Source organism: Choristoneura fumiferana, chromosome 8 (assembly GCF_025370935.1).
Source record: "Choristoneura fumiferana chromosome 8, NRCan_CFum_1, whole genome shotgun sequence".
NCBI classification, from domain to species: Eukaryota; Metazoa; Arthropoda; class Insecta; order Lepidoptera; family Tortricidae; genus Choristoneura; species Choristoneura fumiferana.
Genome location: NC_133479.1, coordinates 14,358,192 through 14,370,471, shown reverse-complemented (window position 1 = coordinate 14,370,471; position 12,280 = coordinate 14,358,192). Strand labels below are relative to the sequence as shown.

Genomic DNA, 12,280 nt, shown 5'->3' with positions numbered 1-12,280 from the left:
GGGACTATCAATGCTAGAAAGCTGTAATTTTACACTGATATATATGAAAACTATTTATATTTAACTATTTTATTTGTTTTCTGTATCGCTTACTATGTCTGGTGTACAATAAAGAGTCTTTGTATTGTATTGTATTGTATATATATTTATTTATTTTGAACCCGAATCTCGGTCGCCACGTGACAGGCTTTGCCTAGTGTGGGACCAACGGCAAGCAGTTTGGCAATTTGTAAAGCGATACTTTCTTAGGGTTCCGTAGCCAAAATGGCAAAAACGGAACCCTTATAGTTTTGCCATGTCTGTCTGCCCGTCCGCGGCTTTGCTCACGGATTATCAATGCTAGAAAGCTGTAATTTTGCACGAATACTCGTATATATGTAATGCCAACAAAATGGTACAATAAAAAAAAAACAAAAAAAAAGAACCTCCCATAGACGTAAAGTGGGAGTGATTTTGTTTTCTCGTCCAACCCTATAGTGTGGGGTATCGTTGGATAGGTCTTTTAAAACCATTAGGGGATTGCGAAGACAATTTTTGATTCAGTGATTTGTTTGCGATTCAACTTTAAAGTGCAAATTTTCATTAAAATCGAGCGTCCCCCCTCTTAAATCTAAACAGGTGGGTGGAAAAATTTGAAAAAATTCAAGATGATAGTAAGTTACAAGGAAAACTATAACGGTTAAGTTTGCTTGAAAATTATTAGTAGTTTAAAAGTAAATAGCAGGTATAAAATTTACCTAAACTTGGAAGATTCCGTATAAAGTACGAAATCCTTGGAAAAATATTACTTAATTTTTTCCTAATGGCTACGGAACCCTATTTTGGGCGTGTCCGACACGCTCTTGGCCGGTTTTTTGTCAGTTAAAATCGGCTTCCCCGGTGGGGGCATTATTGACTTCATGTGAACTATGCAGAGCACTTTGTGATCTAAAATACAAACTATCTAAGTTGCCGATGCAATAAAAAGTCTAACATAATTCAGAATATTTTACTTGCACCAAACATCGCCAGTTTGTATTTCCACAAGTCGAATTATTCGCCTCGTTTGCATAGCGAAGAGTATATAAACTCTATGATGACGGGTTAAAAAGTTCCCGATGTTTTTGTTTACGATGGGAAGTGAGTAAGCCTGCAGATTGATGGCGCGGCTTTTAGATTGCGCGAGTGGAAGTATCAAATATTTACGATCGCGATCAACGCCGGCGCTTTTAGCTCTTGACCTTATTCCTTAGAACTTCATTAATGTAAGTAGATATTCTTGTTTACGCGTGCTTTAAAAATAAACGAGCATAACGAGCATTTGGGCTTTCAATTTATGGCGAACAAACACGCCATGTTTTCTAATAAAAACATAGTATTTAATTACGAGGCTATAATGCAATTGTGCTGATGGATCGACGGGGTGCGCGAGGGGAGAAGTCTTTGATACAAATTGGCGGGCGCATGTCGCGTAACTCGATCAGTGGGCGGCGGCGGGCGGCGGCGGCGGCAAGCAAGCACAAGGTACTATGGAAACAATAGTGAGTTGAGTAGGTACGGAGTTTCGCGCACTACTTCTTATCTATGTAAGATAAATTATTTTCGAAACTCCTTATTTACTTTTAAAAGTAAAAGAAACATGACTTTTCTTCCCGCAGTGTATGTAGGTACAGCATCAACGCTTATCATGCCTCAATTCGTAACACCGACAGCTAAATAATACATTTAGTCTGATAATAAGCATAATGTTTACTATAGAGTCTCGATAATAGATGCTTTAAAAACTGTCATACTTTCTAGCGATGACATGGTGTCGCTAGAGGAACAAAGAAAAATATTGCGCGCACAGAATATAAATACTTACACGATTAGAACTTTCATAATTGCATGACCTTTGTTTTTCATTATCAGTAAAATAAAAAATAAAAAACATTTTTTTTATCTGATTGTAGAATCGGACTTCCTAATGAGTTGAGTTGAAGCAACACTGATTGCAACGCAAGTCGCACGTGCGCGAGGGGAAGACACGGCTTCGGCAGGAGAAACCTAGCCGCGCTCTAATCTCTATGGGAAACCTTTTTATTAAATTGCTGCGAGGGAGCCAGCTGGCCGCCTTCTATGGGCTCGTGTTTATACCGACGCTAGCTTTTTATATAATTACATTAATTCTTTTAATAGATATCGATTCGGCAAGAGTGGCAGGGCTTTTTACAATGCACACCTCATCGATCTTTATACTGGGACATATTTCGTTTTAAGCTAGAATGGTGCGAAAATATCTGAAACCTTTTTGCAATGCTTAGCAAATTCAATCCAGCGCGGCTGAACTGAATATTGAATGGAGAATTCTAAATGTACGTATTTTCTATATGAGCTATAACAGGATATAAATGTATTTGGACTGTTTTGGGAAGGGCGAAAAGGGAGCGGATATTTGTGCATGGCGAGCACGTTCCGAGTAATTTATACGATGTCGGCCGAGTGGAAAACGCTGTAAGCGCTGCACCACTTGCGGCGCTCACGGCTCGCACTTAGCGATGCAAATGAAATTTTACACTTGCCATATATGAGGTACTCAAAACTAAAAACTGGTGTAAGACGGCGAAATATACTTACAGCCTTATTCATAAAAAGTTAGAGCCTCCTTGAAGGCTCCTTGAAGGCCCGATGCTAAAAAACATGATTCATAAACGTCTGTTAGCGCTAATCAGTCGATCAAGGCTCTGCTAAAGTTAGAGGACCGTAGACCCTCCTTTATCTCTCTGCTAAGTCACAAAATGGCCGCCACAATTTTGAACAGCTGATTTTGACTAGAGCAAAAAACCATACCGAAGATATTTATAGTGAAGGCAGGGCTACGCAAAGATTAAAAAAAAAAACTAGAAAATTTATTTTCAGGAATTTGTATTTAAAATTCCTCTAAATTAGCAACAATAAATTAACAATAAATATGAAAAAAAAATAAGGATTATTAACATAATTATGGCTTTTTGCACAACATAAACATGCGAATCGGAAATGGCGGGAAAACAAACATCTCGCTTTTATTTTTTTCCTGCCAATTTGCTGTCACTGCTGTCAATTTTTTTTTAAATTATCGATTAGGCCATTTTTTGTCTTTGATTTGTCAAGGTGGCCAACATAACGCGTCTAATCCGTCTATCAGCAGCTCAACAACTAGCAGACTGCTAGCAAGTGTTTATGAATCATACTTCTTGACAACCGTCTATTAAGCTTAATCAGTCTGCTAAGTAACAGACCGATCAAACCTCAATTAAGGATTTTTTATGAATAAGGCTGTTAGTGATCTAAGATTTTTCAGATTGAATAGAAATAGTGACAGCATAATGACTAAGCAAAGTACCTATAATACGCCCTTATCATTTTCGTTCATCGTAGTGCAACTAATTGCTATCAGATACTTGACAGAGTTACAATTATTATGTAGAAATAGTAGTATCAAATCAACAAATTCAACAGTATATACAGTTTATTGCTTTAACCCTTCGTCTGCCACCCCCTGGGGATATCAGCCCCGCCCGACCCATTCCAAGCGCCATTGAATGCTGTTCAGATAGCCACATCACATGTTGCAAGAACACGAAAACGCGTTTAAATACACACCGTATACGGCAAGATACAACATAGCAGGAGCACATAATGACCTCTGAGTGGCTGCAACCCATACAAGAATAAATAAATCACAAAACCTAGCACTGGCTTTTGGTCATAGACGTTTTAATTAAATAATTAAGAAAAGTTGAAGTTAGAAATATCGAGTTTTTTATAGGTAAAGCCCGGCAACGCACTTGTGACTCTTCTGGTGCTACAGGTGTCCATGGGCGACGGTAATCGCTTACCATCAGGCGATCCCTTTGCTCATTTGCCCTTATTCCATAAAAAAAGATAAAGCTGCTATTAATATTCCAGATTATATTATTCTGGGAATGCAAAGTTCCTACGGGACGCTGAAAAAGTAGCGGTGTTGGTTAGCAGTCGAGAAATAAGTGTATTTTTTTACAATAACGAACATCGCGCTTTTTTATTTCGGTCAACGAAAATGTTTGGAAGTCGATATTTTTTTCCCACAGAACCATGCAACGCCAAGGAACGTTTAATTTCCGGCGCGCAACCGGAAATGTGTCCACGCGCCGCGCCGGAAGTGCGTGAGAATTTCCGCTGAATTGTTATGTAAATGTTTGTGTCCAATATATATTGTATACTATTTATGTAGAAAAATAAATGTGTAAATCTTGTCGACAAATCTAAGTTAGTTAACCGTGAATAATTAAAAAGTAAATGAGGTTAGAAACTCAACGCTTATATCAAATCTATCTAATCCCTCAGCATCAAGCTTGCTATGCTGCCCAGGCCCAAAGTAATTATATATATATATATCTAAATTGAAAAGTCTGGTTTGTTGGATTTACCACACTTGCAAATTTTGATTAACTTATGTGGAAAACATGATAAAAATAAAAGCTTGTAATAACAAGATCTTGTAAGCCAGAGTTACTGGTGTAAATGATTAAGGAGTATTGTAGGTAAAATAATTTAATTTATGTTGCTAAAGTATTTTGGTACAAGATCATTTTATAGGTATATATTTATCACATAAATTTTGTACAACACCAATTATTTAAACTTGGTAAATCAACCAAAATTCGTGATAGGGCTAAAATCGCCGTCGATTATGGTTACTTTTACACGGAATCTGATGAATCTAACGTAACATTTTTTTAGTGTAAATAAAAATATTAAACTGTTAACAATATCCTTCTTATAAATACACTATCACGATGCATTTTGATAATGCATGTGCGTTTCCAAAGACACGTGTCCGATACGGCCCCGCCGTGTCCGCCACGCGCCTCTAATGGCCCCGGGCTAGGCTGTAGGGGTGTTTACGCGGCTAACGATACATGTTGCTATTTACTTCCAGAGGGCGCGGGGTCGCAGTGTCTTACTTGTCTTACTCATCATGGGAAAATCTAATTAAGCTTGATGGTGAGTAGATATCTATTTGTTCTATTGTGTTTGATTAAAGAACAATGTCAAAAAAAACCAGCGTCGAAGAACGATTATGTCTAATAAGTTAAGCATAAATATCGAGTCGCAAAGAATGCAAGTACCTATTTAACTACCTAGTTTTCCAGTGTATCATCAATTAGTCACCAAGATGCTACACGCAGCAGTACAGTTTCGTGGCTCTTTCCAATCACATGTTACTTTTCAAACTACTTATCGTTACTACTTTGAAAAAATCTAGCATATCAAATCATCAACAAAATTGACCCTTAAAGTAATGATCATAAAGTTCACTCGGAAGGTTATCGATTATGAGTTACGAGCTTTTTTAAGGTAGTGACGCTATGTAACATGTATTTGTGAAACAAATATTCAATACTTTGGGAAAAGACATAACAAATTACATATATATGTTGGATATACGTCTAACAATTTTAATGGGCTTTACCTGGCCCAAACTGCTCAGCAGACGTCGTTGGAGATGATTTTTTTAAACCAAATATTTACGATAGTACCAGAATAGGGCAAACGTCATATTAAATCAGTGGTGAACTGCTGGCACCATTATGGTTCGGGTGCTCTATAGCGTAATTTTGACCAAATAAAAAACCACCTCCGCATACTTATTAACCCAGCCAAAAGAACAGCAGAATCGTTTTCTTACGTAACTTAGGGTCAGTAAAGTAAGGGCCAATAAAGTTGTCCTCATGTGCTACCGGATAACGTAAGTAAACTTATTCACAACTCTCTAATCTGCTCCTTGAAGAGGTAGCACAACCCGATCTGTTCATTGTGAAACCGGCCAATAACTAAGTAGGTACTCAATTAAATTATTTTAAACAAAATTATCAAAAGAGACCTACCTGAAACTTAAGCGGAAACATGAACCTTTAAGCATTATATACGTACATACTATAATTAAATATGAAACGAAATATACAGCGTAAGAAATCCAATTCAATCTCGGGATGAGTCACGGTCGTAAAACCACTCACTGTAAAGATATTCGAATTTATGTACTGAGTTCTCGCTGCATACCTACCATTACTTGCCAACGTGCACAGATCCTTAGCAGTTTCGCTTTATATAGAAATTGTGTGGTGCACTAGGCATCAGAGAGACTTTGGTAAAGTGGGTGCGATTGTGCGATCTCGTCATCCCTCGGCGTAGCGTGCTCGATTGGGCGGGGAGAGCGAGACGCAATCTCAATGAATAACAACATTGAAAGTTTATTCCGTTCAATATTTTGATTGATGTCAGTTCTAAGAATTTAAAAAAAAATATTTGAATATTATAATTTTAGTACATACATACCTAAGTATATAAGTAAACGCTTTATTTTAGGTATAAAACCTTTATTGACAAATTTGACCTTGTCTTTTAAAATTTTAAAACAGTTTAATCATCATTTTTACATAATATATTTATGTATATATCCAATATACCAGGAAATTGATGTATTACGAGTACAGAAAATAAAGCAAGATCTAACTGTTGAGCAAGGTAATAATTAAAATGAGGCGAGTCGTCAAGTACCACTCAACATTTAACGTTTACGTAATTTACAAACTAGTTTAGAGTAGGTATCACATGTTCCAAATATGACTTTTTAACACGTTTTTTATGAAAGAAAACGTTTGTAAGTACAACATCTCGAACGGTACTGCATTGAACGCTTGGGGTGTGAATGAATGGTAATCGAATAGCTCACGGTCCGCAGCACTTGAAAGCGGCGCGGGCGCGGCGGCTCTCGCGCGGGAACAGCAGGGCTACTACAAAACTCGAAACTCGAAGTTCGTATCGTACCGTCCCTCTCGCTCTCGTATTAAATAGTATAAGTGTCAGAGGGACCGCACGAAACGAACTTCGAGTTTCGAGTTTCGTAGTAGCCCTGCAGTGACAGCGCATGATTGACGTGATTATCTCTTGGCGCATCTACACTCCATGTATCTAAAACCGCGAAGTTTTGTTTGATAAAAAATGTACACTAATCTTTTTTGCTAGTCTTTTGCTATCGCTTCACTACCATAGAACAATAAAAAAAAAGTAAATTCCCTATCCCAATGAATTTACCATAATGTCATTTGATAATATTCCTTCTGTGCACCTCTGGTACTCAAGGCGGTCATATAACCGCCAGGATACTAATTTTTCTCAAAAATCTCCGTAAAAGTTGACATTATTCTTTTCATCTCTCCTGTTCGGAAAGTTTGATTTTAGCCGGGTGGAAAATAACTATTATATATCAGGTGAAGTGCATAATTTATGGTCAGCGAAAAATTAAAAAGTTAAAAAGATTGCAGGCGCACTAGCTCGACATAGTACATTACTGTAGAGGCCGGCAACCCCACGTTCCGGCCGAGGCTTTTATAATGTTTTTCTCAAACATGACATGAAACAAAATAAAAAAAATAAGAAATCAAGCATGGCGGGATGCTAGTCTGGTCGCCCTGTTGCGTGCGCGCGTGTCGCACTGGCTGCTGGTGCGGCGGTTGCGGAGCGGGTGCGCTGAGCGCGGCGGCTGCGGAGCGCGTTGAAACAAAAGACGGTCGCATTGCCGGCCAGCGGCCTGCAAAGTTGTATGAAATCTCTTTGCAGGCCGCTAGAGAGGCCGCGGGTAGCCTGGCGAGCCGCAGCGCCTGCAGCGTGATACTATATTTCATGTCATGTTTGAGAAACTAAATTAGCGCGGCTATTTTTTTATTAATTTAAAAAGGCATTGAAAATGTTGGCACAAGTCGTATACAGCCAAGTATAATGGCCGTTATCACATATTTTGTTGGAACTCCGGATTTCTTTTATTGGGTCTGAAACAGCTTGTGCTGTTTTCGGTGGAAAAATACACCTGCAGTTTATTTTTAATGGAAAAAGGCGGGAAAGCATAAGAAAAATAAAATAAAATATTATAATATATATTGAGCAAAAGTTTATTTTATTTCAGAATTATTCCAACATTTTTGAGAAAAGCTTTAAGTATACTAGTCTCGGCTGGAATACCAATTGCTGGCTTCGTATTCATTAAATGGACTCGCAAGTCAGCCAGCAATTGCCTACTTCCAGGCCACGACAATAATCCACTTTTAATGATTTAGGGCCTAAATCATTAAAACCTTAGGCTGTGTTTTGTAAGCATGTTAGTCAGTCTGCTAGCTAGTACTTACCTAAGTCACGTTACTGTTTTGTAGGCATATGAGATAACAATTTTAATTCGCTTAGACGTAGCTCACAGGATGTAACCTACTATTTTTTCGTGAACCATGAAGATTATCGCATCAATAAAAAGCAAGACGTTTGTAAGGCAAAAGATCCAAGATGAGCGTTTAGCGCATCTTAGCGATGTCCGGTGCAGATAGGATTGCCATACATCAGGATTTGTCCGGACATGTCCGGATTTTTGATCCTTTGTCAGGATTGAGGCCGGACTTACCAAGTGTCCGGATTTGACCTCATTGAAACAAAATTAAATACTTTTTTGTTTTCATGATACATTAATTACACCGTTTTTTATTGCATACATTTAATTGTTTTTTGTTCGTATTGCATAAATTTTACTTAGATTTAAGTACAGTACGATTACTTGGAGTTAACACTTGACAGATGGGCGTGCCTACAGTAAATTTTCAACTTTTTCAAGTTTTTACATAATCTGCAAAACGTGGGTAGCGGTACACTAAAAATGGCTTTATTTGTATGACGTCAAAGTTGAAAATTGACTGAAGGCATCTGTCAAGTGTTAACTCCAAGTAATCGTACTGTATATTCTTGTTTTGTTTTTAATTTTTATTATTGAATTGAACTCTAAATTGACATTCTAAATTCTATTTTGTATTTTGGCTGACAATTTATTGTAATATGATTTATTTTTTGTATACATTTGACGATCCTTTTGTGAATTTCTTGTAATTAACTGGCATATGTTTATAATGTATTTTTTCAAAAGGTAATAAATAAATCTAATCTAATCTAATCTATGAGTGAAATGATAAATTAAGTAGTAACTAATCAACAATATTACTAAAAAAAAATTCAAAGCAATTTAACATAGTATAAATTACAGGTACTTAAAGAGATCTCAATCAATTATTTGCTTAGAACTAGTAGTTATTGTTATTTAGCTTCAATTACTAATCAATGAGTGAAGACCAAAAAGTTGCACACTTTAACGCAAGTATGTAGTTAGAATTGTGACTCGAAAATTAATCATCATGGTGTTCCTTTAACTTGCGTCAAATCTCTATTACAAGAAATGTCAGGACTTTTAGGGTGATGTCCGGATTTTTGTCAAGACTTTTCATTTTTTCATATGGCAACTCTAGGCGCAGATTGCCCTCTCAATATTTGCTTTCGGGCAGGATGTTTGCTACACGGTTAAGGCAAATATAATTTCGACATCATCTTAAGGTAAACTATAGCAGCAAAAAACGTTTTGTGTTAGAGACGGCGGATTTTATTACTTACAGATTTTTAATAAAACAATGCGCCTTAAGGCAATGGACAGGGACGGAGGTTTGTCTGTAAATTCGTTGTAATGCGTGTGAGTGATGATAACGATAAATGTAAACCTACATGTAGGGACATCCAGGAGATACCTAGTAAGAATTAAGACAATGAGTACAAAAGATTGAAAATGAAATCACTACGCAATGCTCTGTTCCTGCATGTGTTATTCACCGAGTTTAACAAAGTTTAAATACATTTCTGTCGTTCAAATGAATTGTTTTAGACCCGAAGTATTTCGAATATCTAGGGCAAAGCAAATAAATAGAGACATGAAAACTTGTTTATCATGTCAGTAAACAACAACAAAAAAAAAACTCATTTTGTCGCATGCTCCTTCGATAGCAGCGGTTTTTGTGCCGGTTGGCCATAAATATCCCGCGCGTCGCGGATGCTGCGCCCGCGCCGGTTTCGGCCGCTTATCGCGCGCTATCGGCGGAAGGCGCGCTCTTGACCCCGCGATAAGGGTTACACATAACCGCGTATAAATAGAACCAGGATAACGCTGTGTCAAGTCCAGGGGACGACAAGGGCCTGTTGTTGCTGCGAGTCACCGTAACACCTTAATATAACAGTTAAGTATTAATATATTTTTGTAGTAAGTAAGCTTGTTAGTTAAGTCTTCAGTTACTATTAGGTAACATAAACTTATAGCGAACGCATCCACATAAGCACTTCATTTTAACGGCTAAAATATCCACCTACGATCAAATTTTTTGTGCACCACGCAGCATTCATAAATAATTTAATTAAGGTTAATTGATGGTTTCAATCAATGGTATTATCAACAATAATTAGTCGTGATAAAGAAGCAAGTTTGTATGTAAAGTGACAAACATAAATGTTCCGAAACTGAGAAGCTACTTTCACTTGTACAAAACTTGTTCATTTTGTCAACCTTGTCCCTTTATTTTTAACCCCCAGCGCAAATAGAGGGGTGTTATAAGTTTGACCGCTATGTGTGTCTGTATGTCTGTGTCTGTCTGTGTGTGTAGCGTTTAAACGGATGGACCGATATGAATGCGGTTTTTTTATTTGATAGCAGGTTTTCTAGCGATGGTTCTTAGACATGTTTTATCAAAATCGGTTCAGCCGTTTTTGAGATATTGTGCTTTGAACAAACAAAGTCGGGGGGTTTCCAACTTTTTGTTAGGTTATTCTTTCTTTTACTTCATTGGGTTTTTTTTTATCTATTACAAAAACTAACATACTTGTAAGCAACTAAACACTTCATCATCTCAGTGATAACAAATTGGGAACCTAAGATTTTCTAAATGCTTTGACATTCCACACCACAACACTTAAAATAAAAAAATATCTCACCGCAGTTTTTGCCACTAAGAATGTTTTTAACAGTTTCAAGAGTTAACGTTTCGTGTTTAAAAATAAAACGGCCAAGTGCGAGTCGGACTCGCGCACGAAGGTTTCCGTACCATTATGTATACAACATTAGACTAATAGCAAAAAAAAAACAAGTTTGTTGTATGGGAGCCCCACTTAAATATTTATTTTATTTTAAATTAATTATTTTTTTTTAAAGAGATTATATAACTAAGTACTTGGATATATTTTTTGCTTTGAAGGGAAAATAAATGATTGAAATGGAATGAGAAGTGGCCGCCCGTGGGCGGCGGTCGTCGCTCTGCGATCAATAAGTCAAGCCTACTCGACCCCGCCGTGCTCGCTACCTGTGTTGTTAGCTGTTGCCATTATATTATACCTACAGACTAAAATTATTGCATTTCAGGGTATAATGGATTGACTCATTTGACTCAGAGTAAAATTGTAATACATTGCATTTAAATGTGACGTGACATAACATAAATAAATAAATAAAAGCTGTGAAATTAAATACATATACAGGTAGATGTGAATATTTCGTATTTTTAGGCAAATAAGTAAGTAGTTTGCAAATAATATTGTGTACTACCTACCTATTATCAATTAGTGTTTTTTTTTTACAAAATCTTAAGAAAAGCAGTTCTTGAAAATAGCAGATGATTTAAAGTACAAGAAAATGTAAACATGCAAAAAGATAAACGTGCGACCCTGCCAGGATTCGAACCTGGAATCTTCTGATCCGTAGTCAGACGCGTTATCCGTTGCGCCACAGGGCCAGTTGAGCAAGAGGTCGAAATTTTCTAAGAGCTGCATTTAGTAGTCTTGAGTTATGTTTAAGATGATTGTTCACTAAATACCAAACAGTTGCGATTGTTTTTGTACGTAGAACCTTAGTAGAACCAAGAACGAAACTGTCTTGTAGCTGTGTTGTTCTTGAAATAAAATTTCGTGGTGTAAGTATACTCTACGCAAGAAATGATTGGTTCGTAGTTCACTCATGAGAATCGGTCCGGTTTCATATTTTTTTAACAGGATTTCTTAATCGACATACTTGTGCAATAATAATTAGGAGTACAACAAACGATGCTGATTATATATATCCATATGGGTGTGTAGTGTAGTCATAATAAACATGTGAGCTACAACTGTAGTAGGCCGTGTGCATGTGGGTGATACAAAAGGGTTCATTAGCGGCACACGTGAGCGCTTTACTAATTAAAGCGAACTCAGGCCGAGTGGCGCGTGGCCTCGTTAGTGCGCGCGCCGCTCGCTCCCGCCAGCGGCGCCACTGACTACGCTTAAGCAGAAAAATCTGTTTTTCGCCTTACCAGACTATACAGGATGGAAAGTTGAGATGGGGCAGCAAGGGCAGCTCCTAGATCCCTTGCTGCTACCCGAAAATGCTCTTTGGAGACCATCACTAACTTTTTGAGTG

At 37.4% G+C, this 12,280-nt stretch overlaps 1 non-coding gene across 1 annotated transcript; it reads right to left on the bottom strand.

Annotated features, from left to right (window-relative positions):
* Nucleotides 1-11,548: 11,548 nt before the first annotated feature.
* Nucleotides 11,549-11,621, bottom strand: TRNAR-ACG (transfer RNA arginine (anticodon ACG)). The gene has a single exon. It is a non-coding gene; the product is annotated as a tRNA-Arg (tRNA).
* Between the last annotated feature and the right edge of the window lie 659 nt (nt 11,622-12,280).